This window comes from Nelumbo nucifera, chromosome 4 (assembly GCF_055504915.1).
Source record: "Nelumbo nucifera cultivar China Antique chromosome 4, China Antique-T2T, whole genome shotgun sequence".
Classification (NCBI taxonomy): Eukaryota; Viridiplantae; Streptophyta; class Magnoliopsida; order Proteales; family Nelumbonaceae; genus Nelumbo; species Nelumbo nucifera.
This window is the reverse complement of record NC_142652.1, coordinates 36,918,780-36,942,138: the sequence shown is the minus strand read 5'-3', so window position 1 is coordinate 36,942,138 and position 23,359 is coordinate 36,918,780. Positions and strand designations below refer to the sequence as shown.

General features: G+C 35.5%; 1 pseudogene; it reads left to right on the top strand.

The window, feature by feature from the left end:
* The first annotated feature begins 13,750 nt into the window (after positions 1–13,750).
* LOC148792174 (uncharacterized protein At1g01500-like) lies at positions 13,751–21,708 on the top strand (annotated as a pseudogene).
* The last annotated feature ends 1,651 nt before the right edge of the window (positions 21,709–23,359 follow it).

Sequence of the window (23,359 nt, the reverse complement as noted above, 5' to 3'; positions counted from 1 at the left end):
TAAGGTCACACTCTCACATACACCAAATCCCCGACATCAAAATTCACATCACGCCGGCTTGCATCAGCCGAGTCCTTCATCTTTTGTTGTGCACGGTGTAGATGAGCACGTAGCTCAGTAAGTATAGCGTCACGTTGAAGGAGAACAACTTCAACATCAGCATTAGCCATAGAACCAAACTCATAGCGGATTAATGGAGGAGGATCGCGCCCATAAACCACCTTAAAAGGTGTCATACCAGCATCAGTGTGAATGGAAGTATTATAGCTGTATTCCGCCCAAGATAACCAAGAAGACCAGCAAGAGGGAGAATCAGCCGCAAAACAACGCAAATAAGTCTCTAAACAGCGATTAACCACCTCCGATTGACCATCCGTCTGAGGATGGTAAGCTGAACTACGACGCAATTCTGAACCTTGTAAAGTGAAAAGCTCATGCCAAAAGAAACTCATAAAGACTTTATCACGATCAGACACAATTGATCAGGGAATGCCATGTAAACGAACTATGTTGTGTAAGAAAGCCTTAGCAACCGTAAGAGCTGAGAAAGGATGACTGAGAGGGATGAAATGGGCGTACTTGGAGAAACGATCGACCACCACCATAATTGTATCAAATCCCTTAGACTAAGGAAGAGCCTTAATGAAGTCCATAGCAATATCCTCCCAGATCTGATTAGGAACGGGTAAAGGTTGCAAAAGGCCAGCAGGAGACATGGCTTCATATTTACTGCGTTGACACACATCACAAGCCTGTACGAACTCTTGAACATAACATTTTATCCCCCTCCAATAAAATTCAGCTGCTATACGCTGATATGTCCGGCGGATACCAGCGTGACCCCCCACAACACCAAAATGAAACTCTTTAAGTAAGAGGGGAATAAATGGAGAAGCAGGCAGAACCAATTTACCATGATAACAAAGGTGATCCCCAACTAAAGAGTAGGCAGGATAGGTAGCAGGATCCTACTGTATAACATTTTTAATGTTGGCCAAAAAAGAATTAGCATCAACTTGCTCCTTAAGGTCATCAAAATCAAGAAAAATAGGGACTGTAAGAGAATTTAAGTGCATTTCAGCAGGAATTCTAGAAAGAGCGTCAACCACGGCATTTTTAGTACCAGGTTTGTACTGAATCTCAAAATCATAATTCATAAGCTTAAGGAGCCACTTATGATGCTCTCCTTCGACAACCCACTGCCCCAATAGATACTTAAGACTACACTGGTCGATACGTACAATAAAGCGCCTACCAAGAAGATAGGGGCGCCACTTTTTAATGGCAAAGACAATGGCCATTAATTCATGCTCGTAAACAGATTTAGACTGTGCAGATGGACTAAGCTTGTGGCTGTAAAAAGCTATAGGGCGATTATTCTGCATCAATACCGCACCAAGACCCACACCGGATGCATCTATCTCGATCAAGAAGGGCTGGGAAAAATCCGGAAGGGCCAACACAGGTACTGTCGTCATAGCCCATTTCAACTCCTGAAAAGCATTCTCAGCTTCTGCATTCCATGAGAAGGCATCCTTTTTAAGCTGTTTGTGTCAATGGCCATGCTATTTTACTGTAGTTACGCACAAAACGGCGATAATAGCCCGTAAATCCCAGAAAACCGCGAAGAGCTTTAAGTGAAGATGGTTGGGGCCAATTCACCATGGCCTGGATTTTAGAAGGATCAGCAGAAACACCAGTCACACTGATAATATGACCCAGGTATTCAATGCTAGGCTGAGCAAAGATACATTTCTTTGAGTTAGCAAAAAGACAGTGGGCACGCAACACAGAAAAGACCTGTTGAAGGTGATCCAAATGGGCAGCTTCGAAAGCACTATAGACCAGAATATCATCGAAAAACACCAGAACAAAGCGCCAGAGGAAATCATGGAAAACAATATTCATTAACGACTGAAAAGTCGATGGCGCATTAGTAAGACCGAAGGGCATGACAAGGAACTCATAATGGCCCTCGTGTGTGCGAAATGTGGTCTTGGGAATATCCTCATTGCGGACACGAATCTGATGGTAGCCCGATTTAAGATCAATTTTGCTGAAAATAGAAGCACCATGAAGCTCATCGAGAAGTTCTTCGATAATTGGAATGGGAAACTTATCCGAAACCATGGTACGGTTAAGGGCTCGGTAATCAACACAGAAACGCCAGCTTCCGTCCTTTTTCTTGACTAAAAGGATCGGGCTCGAGTAGGGACTTGTACTTGGCTGAATAATACCCACAACCAGCATCTCAGAGACAAGTTGTTCAATTTCATCTTTTTGGAACTAAGGGTATCTGTAAGGACAAACAGAGATAGGGGAAGTGCCTTCATGCAAGACAATAGCATGCTCCGTAGCCCGAGTAAGGGGTAAACCCGTAGGCATATCAAAAACATCTTTGAACTCATCCAGTAAATAAGAAATTGGCAGAAACAAGGGTGTAGACAAGGCAGAGTCCAAAGAAGAATCCACCACCTGCAATTGTCTCAGTTCCAACAAAACCCCTTGTCCCTCATGTTGCAAGTTACGCATCATAGCGTGCAAACCAAGAATGATGAAATTGCAGAGAGAAGGGTTGTCCTGCAATTTCACACAGATACCCCCCAAATTGAGCTTCATAGACATGTTACCCCAATTCATCACTGAATCACTGAGAGATGCTAACCAATGAAAACCAAGAATGACGTCCATAGAGCCCAATTTCAAAGGGAAGAAATCTGCAATGACATCTAATTCAGGTAAGTTGAGGCAAACCTGACGGCAAACTCCAGAAGTTCTCACCTCGTCGCCATTACCCATCTTAACTCCAAACTCGTGTGTAGGAGTACGGGGCAATTTCAACTCCTCAATTAAAGCTTCCGAGATAAAATTGTGGGATGCACCCGAGTCTACCAATAAGACTACCTCACGCGACAAAATGCGTCCACGCATCTTAAGGGAATTAGCAGCACACAAGCCCACAAGAGATGAAACACAAAGCACGGCCGAATCTAGAGCCGGAGCAATTTCAATGTTAGTCGAAGTGCTGTCCAAATTAGACACCTCAGAAGCAATTTCCTCCACATCATCCTGGACCCATAAAACCTGAAGTGATTTCTGAGCACAACGATGACCAGGACTGTATTTCTCGTCGCAATGGAAACATAGACCCTTCTTACGCTTCTGCTGCATCTCTTTATCGGTCATTTTTTTGAAAGTCGGTGGTGAGGACTTAATAGTAGGAACCAATGAAGAAGAAGAAGGGATCGCGGCACGTGTAGGTCGAGTGACAGCAGAAGTAGTCACATGCGAAACATGTGAATTAAAATAAGCTCTAGAGGGGGATGATGTGGGCCAACGAGGAAATAAACCCGATTGATACACCGAAAGGGCCTGATTCTTATCCTCAATCTTCTGGGCCGCGACCATTTTCCTAATCAACCCAATGGGTTCCATCTGTCAGAGCTCGGTCTGGATATCTAGACGCAACCCATTAACAAACGCCGCTTCAAGGACTGATTCCGGCAGGCCACGTAAGGGAGCAGAGAGAACCTCGAATTGGCGGTGGTATTCTTTAACAGTAGAAGATTGATGTAACGAGAAGAGCTGCTCCTGTAAATTACCTTCCTGAGTTGATCGAAAACGTTCAAGGAGGAGCTCTTTGAATTCTTCCCAGCCACGAAAAGGTCACCGACCATCTTCCCAGTAATACCAAGCCAATACATCGCCCTCTAAACATACAACGGCAGCTCGCAAACGCTCCATCGGCAGCAATCCATTAATCTCAAAATAGCGCTCAGCACGAAAAAGCCAGTCGTCTGGATTCTCCCTATCAAAAATAGGCAACTCCAACTTCCGAGGAGGTGAATCAGAAGCATGTTCCGACACCGGCATCAAAGAAGACGTCGGAAATGCCGTACTCTTCCCTTTGTCAGCAGCACGACTCGATGCGAGAAGTGGAGGAGAAATGTCAGTAGTAGATAAAGGAGCCGAAGATCCCTGAGGAAGATCACATTAATGAAGCAACAGATCAAAATGTTTCACCAGATCTTGAACGCCTTCTTCTAGAGATTGTACAGAGCTCTCCAGAGACGAGATCTTCGAAAGACCAACTGCTACCTTAGCTGGATCGAGACGCTGAAAATCATTACATAAGCCATCCATCTCCAAACAAAAATCAGAATGCAGAGAAGACAAGCGTTCTTCGAATCCCTCCACCTGCGATGCCACCTCCTTAACTGTCACCATGGCCGAGGAAAGACGGGCTTTGATACCACTGATATGTCCCGGAGATTTCACACACAATTCTCAGACACATAGCAAAAATACACAACACAAATGAAAAGAAACTTGTATTCATTCAATGGAAGGTAATAACATTTGGTCGGTTCTTCGAGAGACTGCCGACTCTCCCAAACACTCAAAATATTCCTCACACCAGAATGATCCCTCCCTATCCCCAGACTCCCTTCTTATTCCCTCCTGTCATCATAACTAACTCCTTCTAGGAATGCCCAACTGGCATAGCTACAATAAGCCCTAGCTGGCATAGCTACAATAAGCACACCAATATCTAAACATTTCCCTCCTTAACCGACTACTGACCTGGCTTACGCTGCCCTTCTCCTCTCCTAGCATATGTAAGGATAATTGGGGGCCTATCTGGTTGACATTCTCTACTGTAACATCGCCAGATCCCAAGTCTAAATTAAATCACATTGCTGGTTAGTGGTTACAAAGAAGTGGGAAGGTAAAATATATTTCAAAGCCGTTGAATGGCGAAAGGACTAGTATTCAAGCTTAAAATCTCTGGTTTTCAAAGCAGCCTGCAGGAAAAGCACATTGACATTGAATCAATCTCTTCAACTCGATCAATTTGCAAATTAAGCATCTACTTTGCCACTCCAATGCATATACAAATTTACTTTTGTACATGACCAAGGAGAAAATCTCCCCAATGCAAACATTAATCAATAAATTATTTTTCATATTTATTAATGAAAAATTTTTGGGATGAATTCTGATCTTGATCAAATTATCTTGTAATTGATGTTTTTTTTTTATTTTTTGTATTTTATTTCGGTATAAATGAATTTAGAGAAAGCAGGTAGTTTGATAAAATTAGAAAAAAAATTGGTTATTTGAAAAAATATATATATACTTTTAGCGGCAGTCACTGCCGCTAAAAGTCATTTTTCTTGTAGTGACTGATTTGCAATGTTTACCCTTGCCCTGGTTCTATGTGAATGAACACTAAAAAGAAAAGTAGAATGACGAAATGTCAAAGGCTCAAAGCTATTTGATTAGTCTGCTAGATCACTAGGAAAATTTATAGATTGTAGAAAATAGAAAAATGTTAAAAAACATAAATTATAAAAAACGTTAGAAATTATAACAAAACACTAAAATGCAAAAAAAAAAAGAAAATTGAAAACTGAAAAAGACCATTTTTCCTCTAACTCACCATTCAAGGGTTATTTGGTCATGAAAATTGTTATTTATGTTGGCATGGATACGTTTGTTAAGAAACATTTACATGCACTAACGGAAGGTGAGTTTTGGAAAATAAAAACTTATTGACATGGTCAGTTTTAGACATTTTGAAAAGTTGTGGTGAATATAAGAGAAATACTAAAAACTCATGGTGAGTTTTAGACAATTTTCCTTATATTAACTAACGTTTTGGTTCACCTTGAATATCAACTTGGAGACCTAGATATTATTTTGGACTCCGAATCTCTTGCCCACGTTTTCCCACAACACACTACCCCGTGAATTGGGAACATCTCCCCTTGCATAATACTACGTGGGCAGAGTTTGGATCAGTTTCAATTTGGCCATTTGCAAACTAACCAAAACCCAACTAGGCTGACCCTATATATTTAAAATATATATAAATATGATTTTACCGATTAAACTAAAAATTGACCCAAACAGATACAACCTAAGCTGGTTGGTTTTCACTAATGCTTAGTTGGTTTTCGGCTACCTACTCCCCAACTTGACCAGGTCGATTTGGTTGGCTAAATAGCAAACAACCAAACCAAACAGACCCATAAACACTCCGGACTTCAGCTAAATTAATAGCTTAATCTCTAATATATAAGAAATATTAATATCCAATAATAATTGTAAATTTATAATGAAAATAATTATTGGAAATAAATATATAATGAAAATATAATAGTAACTCATAAAAATGCAATAAATATAATAACAACAAATATAAAATAAATACTAAAAATATATTAAACTACTCAATAAATAGTGTAATCTCAAATAACAGTTTAATCTCTAATAAATATTAATTGATAACTCATAACAAAAATACATAATTACTAAAAATAAACTTATAAAAAATACAATATGTATAATAAATTAAATTTAAAAAGTTAAATAATAGTAGTTTAATCTTCAATAATTATTGAAAAGTTTCTATTAAATATCAAAAGAAAAATATATTTATACATAATTATTCCAAATATGTATAAAAATATAATAAATAATTGCAAAAAATATAATAAATATTAATTTTAGTATATATAATATATAATGAATATGAATTAAGATTAAAAAATTATTATTAATAATTATTAATTTTTTGAAATTTATTAATTGATATAAGTGAAGTTAGTTATTTACAATATTATTATTTATTTAAATAATATCATTATTTAAAATTTTAAAAATATTAATCATTTATTGAACTTAATAATCCTTAAGATTATAATTTATACTATTATTACATAATTTGGTGATTAATTTTGTAAAATATTAAATTATTATTAATTTTCATACTAATGAGATCTATTATAATTATTTCTATAATTTTAAGAATCTTTTAAATTTATTACAGAATTTCATTATTCTAACAATTTAAAATTTATTTATGCTAAAAATTTAGTTATTTAAAATCTTGTGTTATTTAAATATCTAAATAATGCATTAAATAATTTAAAATTTTAGTTGTTTGAATTTTATTTATTGTAAAGTTGTTATGTAGTATTAAATATTTTGTTATATAATTGGTTAGCTATTTATAGTATTTTGTTATTTAAGATATTTAAATATTGAAATAATATTTTAGTTTTTTAATGTTAAATTTTTATGATTTCAATTAAATTTGAATTGAAAAATCTGTAAATTTATAATTTATATTATTAATACATAATTTCATGATAAATTTTGTAAAAATATAAAATTATTAATAATATGAATATTATTATCATATCTACTATAATTATGTTTTGTGTTATAATTCATAATATTTTAATTCAAACTTTCTTTAGATAGATATAGGTAAAAAGTGGGGGAGAGGATAAAAAGTGCTTTCGTAAAAATACTTTTCATAAAATTATTTTTATAAAAATGTTTTCGTAAAATTACTTTCATAAAAGTGAATTTATGTTGTTTTCAGTTTGATTGATTTCAAATTGGACAAGGGTTTGGCATCATGATCGGATTATTGGAAATTTGATTTAGGTCTAATTCAAACCAATAAAAATATGGACCAATTTATTTTGAATTGGCCCAATCCAATAATTACAATGGACCATCCAAATCCAATTTAATAAGATTTAGATCGAATTGGGTCCAAATCAAAACCAGTCCATTGACACCCCCTACCATTGACCACCTGACAGTTTTGGATGAGGAACACACCCGCATTCAGGCTTACCCAATTTTTCTTCTCGTATATCAAATCCTCCCACCCGTGAACCGCCGCATGTTGTGCTCCCTGTACCTCTCTACCTCTGCAGAGGCAGCTTGAACTCCATGTTTGTGAACGCCACGTCCGAGGCACGAAGATGGCTGCGATCCAGACACTAGGAGAGACTATGGAAATAGAGCACCACCCTTGGATGGTTAAAGAACGTTTTGAGAGACTATACAAGGTTGGGAAGGAGTTGGTTAAGATCCTCCACAACAACATATGAATACGTGGTGGGATATGCTTAATCTTCCAAAAACGTTTCCAAGTTAATTTTCCTGTGAGCAAGAGCCGCAATAAATCTATCGTACACACTGTCAGATTTGGATTAATACATTCCTGGAAGGTCGGATATCCACCCTCCCAACTCCCTCTTCCAAGTTGACATAAGAAATAAATTAAAAGAATAATCAGTTCTTCTAAATTTCTAATGCAAACATTAATGGAGCATCTACACAGATCCATATACACAAATATTTATATAGCCATAAATCGTTGTGTTCCTTTTTCTAGGCATGATTTCTGAGGAGAAATCAATTAAACCTCAGTAATAATCAAAGCTTTCTTCAAAAAAAAAAAAAAAAGCAACGAAAAAAGAATAAAAAAGCGAGTACATATGTGCTGCTTCTATGCGAGTGTAAAACCCCTCAGTGAAACCCATTCAGGTGTTGCTCTGTATGAACTCGTTTATACGTTCAGCACACATGAACTCATTCTGTCGACTTCGTTTTAAAATTATTAAATAATAAGGATTTTATTATTAAGAATTTAAATTAGAATTGCAAGAGATTCAAAACCCACAACAACCTTAGATTCGGTTGTAGAAATAGAGGGAAAATAAATCTGGGATATGTAAAAAACGTCATAAAACTGGGGTGCAAATCCAATGAAGATTAAAAGAAATAAAGCTTTTAGGTGGGAGGCTGAGTACTAGAAATGTAAAATAGTGGTATGTTTTGAAAAATAATAATTAAGGACAAAAAAAGTCTTTTTCCCAATTCAATTACAAGACTTGACGAACCTCTGAATATTTGAAACTTCTGCGTACTTTTAAGTATGTTTTTAAATTCTAGGGGTCTTTATCTACGTTTTTAAATCGAGGTTACTTTAAGTAATTAACCCCTGTTTTGAAAAATTTGATTTTTACATTCAAGATTTTTTTTTTTTTTCATTTTCATTTTTCTTGACAAAATACAAAACTCTATTGTCTCCGTAGTAATTCATTTGAGGTCGCCAAGCAATAGATCATTCTCCCGTCAACATGCAAATGAGACATTTTTGCTGCATTTGGGAATATATGCACTCTAGTTTGGTGTGGGGATGACAATGCGATGGGTTTGGGGAGGGTTTTGTAAATTGTTGTTCTTATTCGTCTTCCTATACCTTCTAACAATTATTTGCCCCAAAACCCTTAACAGGTTGGATTTTGAGAATCCAAACTCTCTTTATACATAAAAATGCAAATTCTCCCTCGATTTTTTGTTATATAAATAAGTAAAATAACATGAACAAATAACCGAATTTTCACTTATTTGATTAAAACATGTAAAAAAAAAAAACGCATAAATTATTAATTTTAATTAAACAACTTCCTTTTATTATAAAGAGTGTGTTGGTGTTTGAGTTTGTGCAGTGGACTTTTGTTTTTTCAAGTGTGGGGACGTCTTATTATGCATCGTACCCAACAAATTTACAACAGAGGAAAAGGAGAAATTTTGTATCACAAAATCAATCAAACAGTTTAATCAAGCGAGGAATTGAAATTTAATTCAAGCTTAAAAGATCGGCATAGCTATAGTAACTTTGCCATATATATATATACACAGTAGAGCCCCAAAAAATTGTTAGTCCATACGAAAGTACTCCCTGCAACAATAATAAGTTAGTATGTGGCTGTATATGAGTTGGGCTTCAGTCAGGGCAAAGTTCATTGGAGCGACTTTTACAGCCTTGCATCGAGAATATCTCTATATTTATATGCTTTATTTGATGGAGAGAGATTTACATATAAAATTGCAAAAGACGATTCACATGGGTTTGCCACGGAAGTGGATCTTGCTATATATATATATATATACACAAACCTATGTCATATTTAGATTTATTCATGGACCGGATTTGGGTTTAACTTTTGCCAAATTTTAAGGACACCCTTTTAAATATATATGCAAAATAATATTGCCAATTATCTTTACAAAAGGCATTGTTTATACTCTTTTTACGTATATAATTTTTGTTAGTCAGATTTGGCCCGGAGAAGGTTCTTTCTTCAATTTTGAAAATATCGGAGCCGAATTTATGTTGAAATTTTAATAAAATCCCAACTCGAACCTGCTCAAATTGCATCCTAACCAGTCTTCATGTGAGGATGTGTGTATTGATATAGAATAACATTTTATCCATCATATACATCTAATAAATACAGATACAAATAAATTGATCAGTTGACAAAATGGCCTAGACTTGGAAACATTTGAAATTGACTTGGTCTGATATATTTGATACAAATTAAGGGTAGAAATGGGTGAAATGGATGCATATAAGTAGCAGGGTTAGGATGGGGCTCCAAGCACCAGAAGAAGAGAAAACAAAGATGGGGCTGTTGATTTTCTGGCGCTTATGTTTTCTTATCCTCCTATTGTCTTTATTGCATCAAAGGTATGTAAGGTTCATGTTGTGATTCAACCTATATTGTCTTCTATGAAGCCTACTGCAAGGACTGAATTTACCATATCGCCGAGATGCTAACAGTCTAACACATATTTTCTGTTTCGACAGGATGCTCTCAGAATTGGCAAAAAGGACATATCCGCCATATCCCTCTGAACCAATTGCCAATCCACCGGAAACTCAGATACCCTGAGGCCTGGGAAAGTTGGATATATAGAAGAGGCAACAAGATGTCACCCATTTGCTTTTGTGAATTACAATATCCTTATATATATATATATATATATATATAAAAGCATATTAAGATGGGGTTATCTTTCTCTTCATCCTTTATTTCCAGTTCTTTAAGGTTATGCTTGGTTTGAAGGAAAAAGAAAGCAAAGGAAGAAAAAAGTAGAGAAAACCTATACAAGGTTTGTAAAGCTTAAAACTGTGTTTGGTTTGAAGAAAAAAGTAGGGAAAAGAAGGGAAAAGCAGAGAAAGCTATACAAGTTTTATAAAGGTTTTCTTATATTTCCCTTCCTTTCCCTACCTTTTCCTTCAAACCAAACATAACCTAATTCCCTTCCTTTTCCTATTTTTCCTTCAAACCAAATACAGCTTAATTGTATGTAAACAAATATTGAAAAGAAAAGAAAAGATAATTGTATAATAACAAACTATTTATTATATATGTCCTACTTTGTTCTCTTCTTTCAACGTTGTGAGGATGGAATAATTACACTGCACCCTAGCTCAGAATTCTGAATTTCACTGTAAATCTATTACAATTCAAAATTTTAAATACCTCCACTTAAACACCAATAGTCCAATACCAACCTGCCTATTGACATTAATTCCGAGCTGACATCTACCCTTATTGTACAGTGGAGTTAAGATTTGTGAGGGTGAACTGAACAATAAAACCCCTTTTTTCGGCACAATAGAAATCCAAACAAAACATTGTGAAACCCGACTTTACCAAATTGTTGTTCAATCAAACTGAGAACCGGAAATTTGTTTCTGACATGAGAAGGTACCAGTGCATGATAGCAATTCAACATATTGTCATACCAAAATTGGGATTTCTGAACTGCCTGAATTGTCTTTGAAGAAGACAGTTGTGTGCTCATCTTGATGAAAGAGGAAGCTGTAAATATTATTCATCAATCGACATATATAGTCTAACCGAGTATGATGTTTGTTTAAACAGCTTACTTGGTTCTAATGACAACAATAATGGACTCTCTCTCTCTCTCTCTCTCTCTCAGGAACTTTTTTCTATATATGCTAATTTGAAAGTGCGGGAGCAAGTGGGGGTTGAGAGGGCGAAAATCTTAGGCCAGTGGTTGCTACAATTAGGGGTGTTGATTGGAATGTTTTGGTCCAATCCAATACAATCCAGTCTAATGTGAGTCCATTACAAATGGATCAGGTCTAATCCGATCCAATGAATAACATGAACCATTTTGGACCAATCTAATTCAATATTCAAATCGTTCAATTTGTTCAATTAATTTAGATTTATTTCAACTCAAACTCAATCCATTGACACCTATATGCTTATCTTATACCAATAGACTGGATATTGGCTTAATCCAACAATATAAATTTATTATAGAAGAACCAAGTCCAGTCCAATTTAATAAATATTTTGGACTAGGTTGATCCAATCTACTATCTCTTTTTGGTTCATCCAATCCGTCTAAATTGATTTTGGACTGGATGGACGGTCCATTGACACCCTTAACTACAATTACGTACAAACTTTGCCGAGTGCCCCACCTTCTACGGAACTTGATTGTCATATATATAGAAGATATTTAGGTATTAGCCAAATTGTCATTCTCAAATCAATTTTAGATTTTTGTATATTTTTGTGCTCAATATGATAAAAAGAGGAAGCCTTAATTAAATATGTCTTATATATAATCATCCATCAATATATATATATAGATAGATAGGAGTTTGAACAGTCAATTAAGTCAGTGAGAATTACAATTATTGATTTTACCATCTGATCGATCCTTGGGAGAAGTTATCGGTCTAAAGTTGTATATGGCTCCACTTACTTTGGACATCCATTTCTGATGACAATGATCTCTTTAACTGGGTCAAAAATGATTTGGAAAAATGCTTTAGATAATTAATTAATGATGACTATGAAGATAACGAACACGTGATTGTATATGAAGACAAGGAGAAAGTTGCATATATCAAGTCTAGTGACAATGATGTACAACCAGGCAAATGTTGACTTGAAAAGTGAAGTAGTTAAAATATTATTAAATTGAAAAGTGACCGATTTCGATCATTTGATCTGGTCCGTTTTTGAAAACCATGTCTTATATAGCAAGAACATCAGCGAATTCACTAGATCACCACCCTCAAATTTTAATTGGACGTAATTAGCTCAAATAACTTGCCAACATGACATTCAAAGTTTAAGAACATTGATAATGTATCAAACAGGGGAAATATTGATGTAATAGGCTGAGATGAATATAATGAAAGATAATATGGCCATGGCTTTTACTACAATGACAAGCCGCACAAATTAACCAATACAAATAGTAAGGCTTAGTTTGGAGGGAGTTCAAATACAAATATATAGAGTGCAAAATCTTATATTTTGTATTGTTTTATATGTATTTGTACTTATTAGAGTATATCTTTTCATGTATATCAGTTAGGATAAGAGTTCATCCTTAGGATAACAATTATCCTTTATCCTAATGAGATGTTCTCTTAGGATAGTCATTATCCTAAGACATAAACACTGTTGGTTGTTATCTTTGTAGGACTCTATCTAGGATAGAGTTTCTATCCATGTAAATTTCTTATTGTTATAAATACAGTTCAAGGCCAATGGCCAATTCATTGTGCCCAATTATTATTGGAGATCTTTGTTTTTAACTTGGTATCAGAGCTCTTACCGACCCCATGGCTTCCGGCAGTTTCAGTTATGAGTCACAACACTCAACAGGTGCGTCCGCTTCCAACAACATAGCAGGTTTGAATTCAGTTCCCCATAGTGGGGTTCACTATCTTCCCATCAAGCTCACCAACAACAATTACCTGCTCTGGAAGGTGCAGCTGCTGCTGATCCTCTATACAAATAGACTAATGTGGTATGTAGACAGGTCAATCACTACATCACCTCAATATATACTAAATCCGATCAATGGTGATTGGATGATTCTCAATCTAGCACATTCAGAGTGGTTTGAGAAAGACCAACTAGTCTTATCCTGGATTATTGCGTCACTCATGGAGAACGTGTTCGCTCAAGTTGTAAGACATTAGTCATCACGTGATGTTTGGAACGTACTTGCCAAGTCCTTTGCCAATTACTCACGCTCTAGGTTAATGCAGTACAGAAGACAACTTTAGAGTCTCAAGAAAGGAGGTATGTCTATTTCTGAATATGTTCAGAAAGCTAAATCTATAACTAATAGCCTCATAGTTGTCACAGAACCTGTTAAGATGAGCGATTTGATTCTCTATATACTGGCTGGATTAGGATCAGAATATAAATCTGTTGTTACTGCCATTACTAATAGGTCTGATAAAGAGGACCTCGATATTGATGATGTTTTAGGCATTCTTCTTGGCCATGAGGGCTGGTTAGAGCAGAATGCTACTATAGTTCATACCACACCCCATGCAACTAATGTTGCTAATTTTAAAAACAAGAATCAAAATAACAATCAATATACTGCTTCTGGAACACCCGCAAGAGAGGCAAGAGGCATGGTTCTTCAGAAAACCGCATAAATAATGGTGGTAGAGGACGTGGCAGTCAAATTGTGTGTCAGTTGTGCAACAAACTGGGACATGGAGTTGTCAAATGTCGCCGGCGTTATGATCTGAATTACAAGAATGAGGAACCAGAACAAGCTGCCTACAACAACAACACTGCTCCCACTCACTCTGCATTCGATCCAATTTGGTATCCAGATAGTGGTGCCACGCATCACATAACACCTAACATTGACAATCTACAAGTTTAGTCTTAATATGGAGGATCCGATCAAGTCAAAGTTGGGAACGGTTCAGGTTTGGAAATTAAAAATATCAGTTCTTCAACTCTTCATACTACTACTCACCAATTTGCTTTAAATAATATTTTCCATATACCGGAACTATAAAAAAATCTGTTATCTATTCGCAAATTTGCTCGTGGCAACAAATTATTTTTTGAATTTCATGGTGATTATTTTCTTGTGAAGGATTATACGGGGAACATCCTGCTACGAGGAACTAGTAGAGACGGTTTATATCAGTTTCCAGGCGAGGTGACTAACACAAATTAGTCTTCTGCATTAATTGGAGAGCATGTTTCTGTTAATGATTGGCACAAGCGCCTAGGGCATCCAACCATGCGAATTGTGAGGCAAGTCGTCACCCAGTTCGGACTACCATATGAAGATCAATTAAGTTTCAGCCCTAATTTACTTTGTGATTCGTGTCAAGTCACTAAGAGTCATAGTATCTCTTCCCTTGTCTTCCTCAATTGTTTCTAGCCCATTAGATTTGGTGTTTTCAGATGTATGGGGACCAGCCCCAATTTTATCTAATGAAGGGTTTTGTTATTATGTAATTTTCATTGATGCTTATAGTAAATTTTCTTGGTTGTTTTTGTTACAATGGAAGTTGGATGTCTTTGATGTATTTTTATCCTTTAAGCGTCATGTTGAAAATTTGTTTAATAGCAAAATCAAGGCCCTGCATGATTGGGGTGGAGAATATTGGAAGTTCTCCTATTACTTGGACTCCATCGGCATTACTCATCGACTTGCCTGTCCACACACACATGAACAGAATGGTTGTGCTGAACGAAAACATCACCACGTCATTGAATCAACCTTGTCTCTACTGGCTTCCCCGTCGCTCCCCTTTTCCTTCTGGGCAAATGCTGCCCTTACAACTATTTATTTAATTAATCAGCTTCCAACTGTCACTCTCTGGCACAAATCTTCATATGAAGTACTGTTCGGCTCTTCTCCAAATTACAGCTTTCTCAAAATTTTTGGGTGTGCTTGCTATCATCTGCTTCAACCTTACAATTGACACAAGTTTGATTATCCTTCTCAGTAATGCATCTTCCTTGCCTACAACAACAAACACAAAGGTTATCGCTGTCTACATCCTAGAACTGGGAAAGAATATATTTCCAGACATGTCTTTGATGAGCATCATTTCCCGAGGTACTCTATGGCTGCTCCTTCTGATTCTATCCAGCTAACTGGTGTTTATTTGCAGTTGCCCACTGTACCTATCCCTTCCACTTCAGATTCCCCGGTTCCCACTTCACTGTTGCAGAATGACTATTGTTTGTTTGCCACCATCTAACCGCCTTCACCATTCAACAGCTTCCCCTGAAGTTGGACCTCGTGGAACCCGTCCTGTGTAGAACATTCTTGATGCAATGGTTCCAGTTGCTCCCCAGCATTCTCGCTAGCATACTATGGTTACTAGTTCTATGGACAAATCTCTTCCTCCCCATTCTCATCTCACGATTAGGTATCCCTTACCACAATCACTATTATTTCAGTCACGAGATGATACAATAGAACCATCCGATTATTCACAAGCGATAAAATCTGCCCATTGGCGTGATGCTATGACTAAGGAATTTAATGCTCCTGTTTCTAATGGTACTTGGAGCCTTGTTCCCTACTCTTCTCACATGAATGTTGTAGGGAGCAAATAGGTCTATAAGGTAAAACGAAAGGCGGATGGTACTATTGATAGATACAAGGCACGATTAGTGGCACAAGGTTTTACTCAAATCCCCGGGGTTGACTTCACTACTATTTTTAGCCTGATTGTAAAACCAATAACCATCCATACCATTCTCTCTCTTGCACTCTTAAATCAGTGGTTGTATTCATTGGATTGATTTTGATAATGCCTTTCTGAATGGGGAACTTTGTGAAGATATATATGTCAAACAATCTAAGGGTTTCGAAGATCCTACTAAACCGACCCATATTTGCAAGTTGAACAAAGCTTTATGTGGGCTTCATCAAGCACCACGGGCTTGGTATACTTGTCTCACTCATCAATTAACCCAAATGGGTTTTTGGGCTTCTACATACTTCTTTATTTGTGTACTACTCCAAGACTGTTACACTTTATCTGCTTATATATGTGGATGATGTTTTACTTATTGGGAACTCCCAAAATGCTATCCATAGTTGCATTCAGGAGCTCTCTCGCCATTTCTCTCTCAAAGATTTGGGTCCTACTGCATTCTTCCTCAGTATTCAGCTTAGTCGGCATCCTCATGGGATTCTTCTTAGTCAGTGACAGTATATCACAGATCTACTGCACCAAGCTCACATGGAGGCTGCTAAGCCCATTTCTTCTCCCATGGTGGTTCATCCCAAGCTCTCACGATATGGTGGTTGTCATCTCGATGACCCTACAGAATACAAAAGTATTGTTGGCACTCTTTAGTATGTGGCGATCACTCGATTGGACATCTCATTTGTAGTGAGCAAAGCCTCTAAGTTTCTTCAATCTCCAACTGACGAACACTAGGCAGCCGTGAAACGTATCTTGCGTTACCTTAAACATACTATTATGCATGGCCTAAACCTCTCACGGATGTCATCTTCTTCTCTTTCTTTTCATGCTTATTTAGATGTTGACTAGGTAGGCTGTCTAGATGATCATGAATCTACCGGAGGCTTTGCTATCTATCTAGGTCCCAATTTAGTTGCTTGGAGCTCCTACAAACAAGCTATAGTTGCACGCTCTAGCATTGAATCTAAATTCCATGCTTGTGCCACATCAGCAACTGAAGTCCTTTGGATTACATATCTTCTTTGAGATCTTGGAGTTACACTATTCGAGGCACTTACTATCTGGTGTGACAACATTGGTGCCACCTATCTTGTTGCCAACCCTGCCTTCCGTGCTCGGATCCAGCATGTAGAGGTTGACTTTCATTTTCTTCGGGACCTTGTTCTTGCACGACGACTAAGTGTTATCAAGGTTCAAAGTATCGGATACACTTAGTGTATTAGGAAGGCAATTTTAAGATATGTATCAAGATACAATTTGGATACACATGTGTATCGAAGAAAAATTAAGATACACATAGATACTTATAGAAACACTATAAAAACTTCAATATAACATAAAAATACACCAATAACACTAAATATAAGGCTTTAATAAGATATACACATTAAATTAATATATTTTAATAAAATTGATAAGGAACCGCAACATACTCAACTACTCGAACATATGTGAACATCTAAACAATGTTTATTAAAATTATAATCACATCAATATTTAATAATTCAATTCAACACATACAACATAATTCAACACAAAATATTTAGTAATAGAAGTGTAAAAATACTCAACACACAATATCTGGTTCTTCTTCCCTTTTAGGTGCCATATCAAATACTTGGTAGAGAGCACTTCATAATTCATGTAAACCATAAAAATAAATTAGAAAACACTTTATAATCATAATGATATTTATTCAATATAAATCAATAAATTCCATACTTATTCATGATCCACATTTCTAAATTATTATTCAAATTTAAATAAAAAAAACCAAATGATCTATGGAAATGATAAATTAGTCATATATTAAGAATATATTCAGTGTTTATGAAAAAATTATAATAAAAGATAAATAATTAATATTCAGTTTTAATTGTAAAACTGATAGATCATCCATATATTAAGAATAGATTCAGTCGTTAGGGTTATATCATAACAAAATTTAATTAAATATTATTTATTTTTAATTCTAAAAATTACAAAAGAAAATTCAAAAAAATCATATTTGAATGATAAATGTCAAAAATAATCTATGGATGTGATAGATCATCCATATATTAAGAATATATTTAGTGTTTATGGACAAAACATAATAAAAAATAATTAATTAATATTTATTTTTAATTCTAAAAATTAAAAAAGAAAATTAAAAAAATCATATTTGAATGATAAATGTCAAATAATCAATGGATATGATAGATCAACCGTATATTAAGAATATATTCAGTCCTTAGGCTATATCATAACAAAATATAATTAAATATTATTTATTTTTAATTCTGAAAATTATAAACAAATTAAAAAAAATCATATTTGAGTGATAAATGTCAAGTAATCTATGGATATGATAGATTCTCCATATATTAAGAATATATTCAGTGTTTATGGACAAATCATATTAAAAAATAAATAATTAATATTTATTTTTTATTTTGAAAATTATAAAAAAATTCAAAAAAAATCATATATTTAAAGAAAAAATGTCAAAATTCCAAATGATCTATGGATATGATAGATCAGCCATAGATCTATAATACATTCAGTCATTATGGACAAATCATTTTAAAAATAATTAATTAATATTTATTTTTAATTCTGAAAATTGAAAAAAATCATATATTTAAAGAATAAATGCCAAAATGCCAAATGATATGGATATGATAGATCAGACATTGATCTATAATACATTCAGTCATTATGGACAAATCATAATAAAAATAATTAATTAATATTTATTTTTTATTTCTAAAAATAAAAAAAAAAACAAATATTACATAGAAAATTTAAAATCTTACATGGGTATGGAAAATCACCCATAGGTTTCTAACATATTAAGTGCTTACATTCAAATAAAAAACAAACAATTTTTTTAAATTTTTTTTTGTACTTTTATTTTTCCATATTTCTTCATAAAAATCCATAGATCTACACATAATAAAAAAAAATGTGATTTTTGACATGAGAAATGTAGATCAGGTAGGTTTATAGCATTTCCAAGCATTCAAACAACAAATCAAAGATATTAGATGAAAAAAAATTGAAAAACTCACTTGCTTTTGCAATATTTTCCAAAACTTCAAAAATCTTCCCAAATCTTCAAGTTTGATGCGTTTTTTATGTTTTTTTTTTCAAATCCAGCAGTGTAGACAAGTATGTGAGAGGTTTGGGAGGGAGATAAGGCTTTTTTTGGGAGAAAGAAGCCTTATTTCCCCAGTTTGAAAAATAAGTCTTCCGCCCATATCGTTTTGGGACTGTATCGGTCAATACAACCCTGTATCGGTAGCATATCGACCGATACGACATCGATACGGGTGATACGTAACTGTTTCATATCGATATGGCTACTGATACAACGAAAAGATACAAGACCTGCGAATTCTTACCATATCTTGTATCTTAATCTAAAAGATACGATACGATACGCCCTGTATCGGGCATATCGTATTGATACTTTGAACCTTAAGTGTTATGCTTCTTGAGAGACAAACTCCATGTTCTTGATAAGCATGGAGCTTGAGGGGCATATTAGAGTATATCTTCTCATGTATATTAGTTAGGATAAGAGTCCATCCTTAGGATAACAATTATCCTTAGAGATTTAGGATAATTGTTATCCTAATGAGATGTTCTCTTAGGATAGTCATTATCCTAAGAGATAAACACTATTGGTTGTTATCGCTGTAGGACTCTATCTAGGATAGAGTTTCCATCCATGTAAATCTCTTACTATTATAAATACAGTTCAAGGCCAATGGCCAATTCATTGCACCCAATTATTATTGGAGATCTTTAGTTTTTAACTTTACTATACATATTTGCATTTGTACTCTTTCCAAACTGAGCCTAAATGAAACTAGTAACTAAATTTATTAACCACTTAGAGAAGAATGCTAAAGGAAAGGTGTCCAAGTCAAGAATGCCAAATATCTAGTGATGTATGAAGTCCAATAAAAGCTTTTGCTGGAGAATGAAAGGAGAGATACAAATGATAAACTCAATTCTTAACGTGCAGGTCCTTGCAACAAAGTGGTCCTTGTGTCCCGATCCTTAACATGACAAACATCGGAGTGAAACTCAAAATAGATATCATTATCCGATGAGAACTAAGCAACAGAGAGAATATTTTTCTATATACGAGGAACCTGAAGAACATATTTGAAGTAAAAAGAGTGATCTCCATGATGAACATAGAAGCACCAATATGGGATTTGTTCAAACCTTTACACCATTACCTATAGTGATTGTTTGGTCCAGTGTACATAGAGTGAACATGCAACTTTTCCAGTTTAGAAGTGATGTGGTTTGTTGCCCCTGAGTCAAGGTACCACTAGTCATCTTCAACAGTGGGAGAACTAGATGATTGAGCAGTATATGCCATAGTGCTGAGGTCTCTATTTTTCAAGATTTTTGAGGTTTGGAATCTTTGTTGTATCAGTTTTTGCACAAGAAGGCTGAATGATTTCAACCACCACAGATTTGACACAGATTATTGGCATACTTTGATTTTGGTGGTAAGTCCTTAGTGTCTTTCTCTATTGTACAAGGCTTAGTATTGGATTTTTTGGCATAATTGGATGATGGAAAGAAGAAATAGTCTTCAGTTGTGATTGACTCTATACGAATTTCTTGATTGATCAACAATGCTTGGAGATCATCAAAGGATACCTCTTCTAATTGAGTTTAGATCATGGTTTTCAAAACCAGACCGGATAGGACGATCAGACCAGAAAAACCAGGAACCAATCACCTAACCAGTTCCGTTTTGCCCCCAAAACCATTGATTTTGGTCAGCAAACCGTTGAACCGGCCGATTAGCCATTTGAACGGTTTTGACCTGATCGGTTCGGTCACCAAGTCGGTTTTAAAATCCATGGTCCACTAAAAATAAAAAAGAAAAACCTAAACGTGTTGGGAGTTGGAACTCATTTGACTCTTTCCAACCTTCTGCCATTTAGGTTTCTCTCTCCGATTCCTACCTTCAATTGTGAGGTCGACAATTCAACCCTCGAGTACTTGACTCTCAACCATATCCCACTCAGCCTTGAAACCCACCTGGAAGTGAATGGTGTGAGAAGTAGCATCTACTCTGAAAGTGTCTCTTCCCTTCTTCGACAAGACTGAGTGGATAAGAAATCTGAAGAAGTCACATTTGTGAGCACAGATAGAATAATGGTGACTGGGAGTGTGAAGTTTGATATTCATGAGAAAGACAAATTGGTGCTCTCTAGCGTATTGGAGATGTCTAATTGTAATGGTTCTGTTGATGAATTGAAAAGCAAAAGCCATGGAAAGCAATGGAGCATGAGTTGTGAATCCAAGATGGTTGTAGGAACAGGATTCTTGAAGGGAAAACAATATGTGGGTCCTGAGTTACTTTCACTAACCATTGACGTTTATGTTGCAGGTTGTTTCTCTAGGACTCCTATCATCTTGACAAAGACTTTACAGCTCAATTTTTGAAAGAAGCATAGAATAAAAGGGATGTTGGATTCAATCCTAGAGAATGAAACAACTAGTGCGAGAAAGATAATCCATCTGAGCTTGCTTTTTAGGTATGTACTTCGTTAGCTAATTCGTTCTGCTTGTGCAGGTGCTCCTTGTTTGAAACTGATGCTTAGACTGACGAAGATGATCCATTTCAGGAAATCTAGGGCCACACTTGGGGGGTTTTAATCCATATGAGTGATCTTGGTCTAGTGTTGGGTTCTTGTTTCTCCTGTTATAATTTATTAATTTTGTGTTGGATTCTAAAAGAAGGCTCTTGTAGTCTTATTAGACTTCCTAGTTCGCCTTGTAATCATATTCATTACATTTTATTCTTGAGATGCATTTCATTATAGAATTTGCACTCAATTGTGTTGCTTGTTCAACAGGTATGCTACCACTGAGGCCTTTTTTCTATTAATGGAAAGAAAGGTGGGAGCTACAACCATCTTGGATTCACAACTCATGCTCCACTGCTTTCCATGGCTTTTGCTTTTCAATCCATCGACAGAATCATTACAATTAGACATCTCCAGTACGCTAGAGAGAACCGGTTTATCTTTGTCATGAATATCAAACTTCACACTCCCAGTCATCATTATTTTGTCTATGCTGACAAATGTGACTTCTTCAGATTTCTTATCCGCTCGGTCTCATCAAAGAAGGGAAGAGACTAGGGGTGATCATTTTAGCCCGGTCCGGCCCGACCCACATATATTTAAACTTACACATTTTGTGTATAATGTATATATATGTATACATGTTATTTTACATTATATTATATATTTTATATATAAATATTATAACATGACATGTATAATTTATATTATATGTAATATTTTATATTATATAATGTATAAAATAAGTTTATATGCATGCTATGTCATTTAATATATAGATATGTAATGTTTTATATAAGATTGACATTGGCTCGGAATCAGGCCCAGGCCCGTATAGACCTGGGCTAGGGCTTATGTTTCAGGACCGGAACCCCGGGCCGAGCCGGGCCAGACCTAGGCCTAAGCTATAGCCTTTATCATAAGTGCAAAGCCCGGCCCAGCCCATGATCACTCCTAGAAGAGATGCCTTCAGAGTAGATGCTACTTCTCACACCATTCACTTCCAGGTGGGTTTCAGGTCTAAGTGGGATATGGTTGAGAGTCAGGTACTCGGGGATTGAATTGTTGACCTCACAATTGAAGGTAGGAATCGGGGAGAGAAACCTAAAAGGAAGATGGTTAGAGATAGTCCAATGAGTTCCAACTCCCAACACATTTAGGTTTTCCTTTTTTATTGTTTTTTTATTTTTAGTTATTTTGACAAAAATAATAAAATACTTAATAGGTAATTCCTAATGGAACAAAAACGTTTTGATGAAAGGCACAATAGTTGGGACAGATGTCACACACAGCTATTAGGTGCTCTCACTCATTGTTCTTAAGTAATGTTTTTGGTTGGACCCCATCGAAATCAAAATCAATTTGGATGGATTGGATGGGCCAATAAGACATATTATATTAGACTAGTCTAGACATAATGGTCCAAAATATTTATTGACCGGATTGTATTTAACCTAGTCCATTTGTAATGGATTTATATTGGATTGGGTCAGATTGAACCAATATCTAGTCCATTATATTGATAGAAGATAAGAATACAAATGTGAATGGATTAAGTTTGGATTGGAATAAATCTGAATTAAAACCGATTTGAACAGAA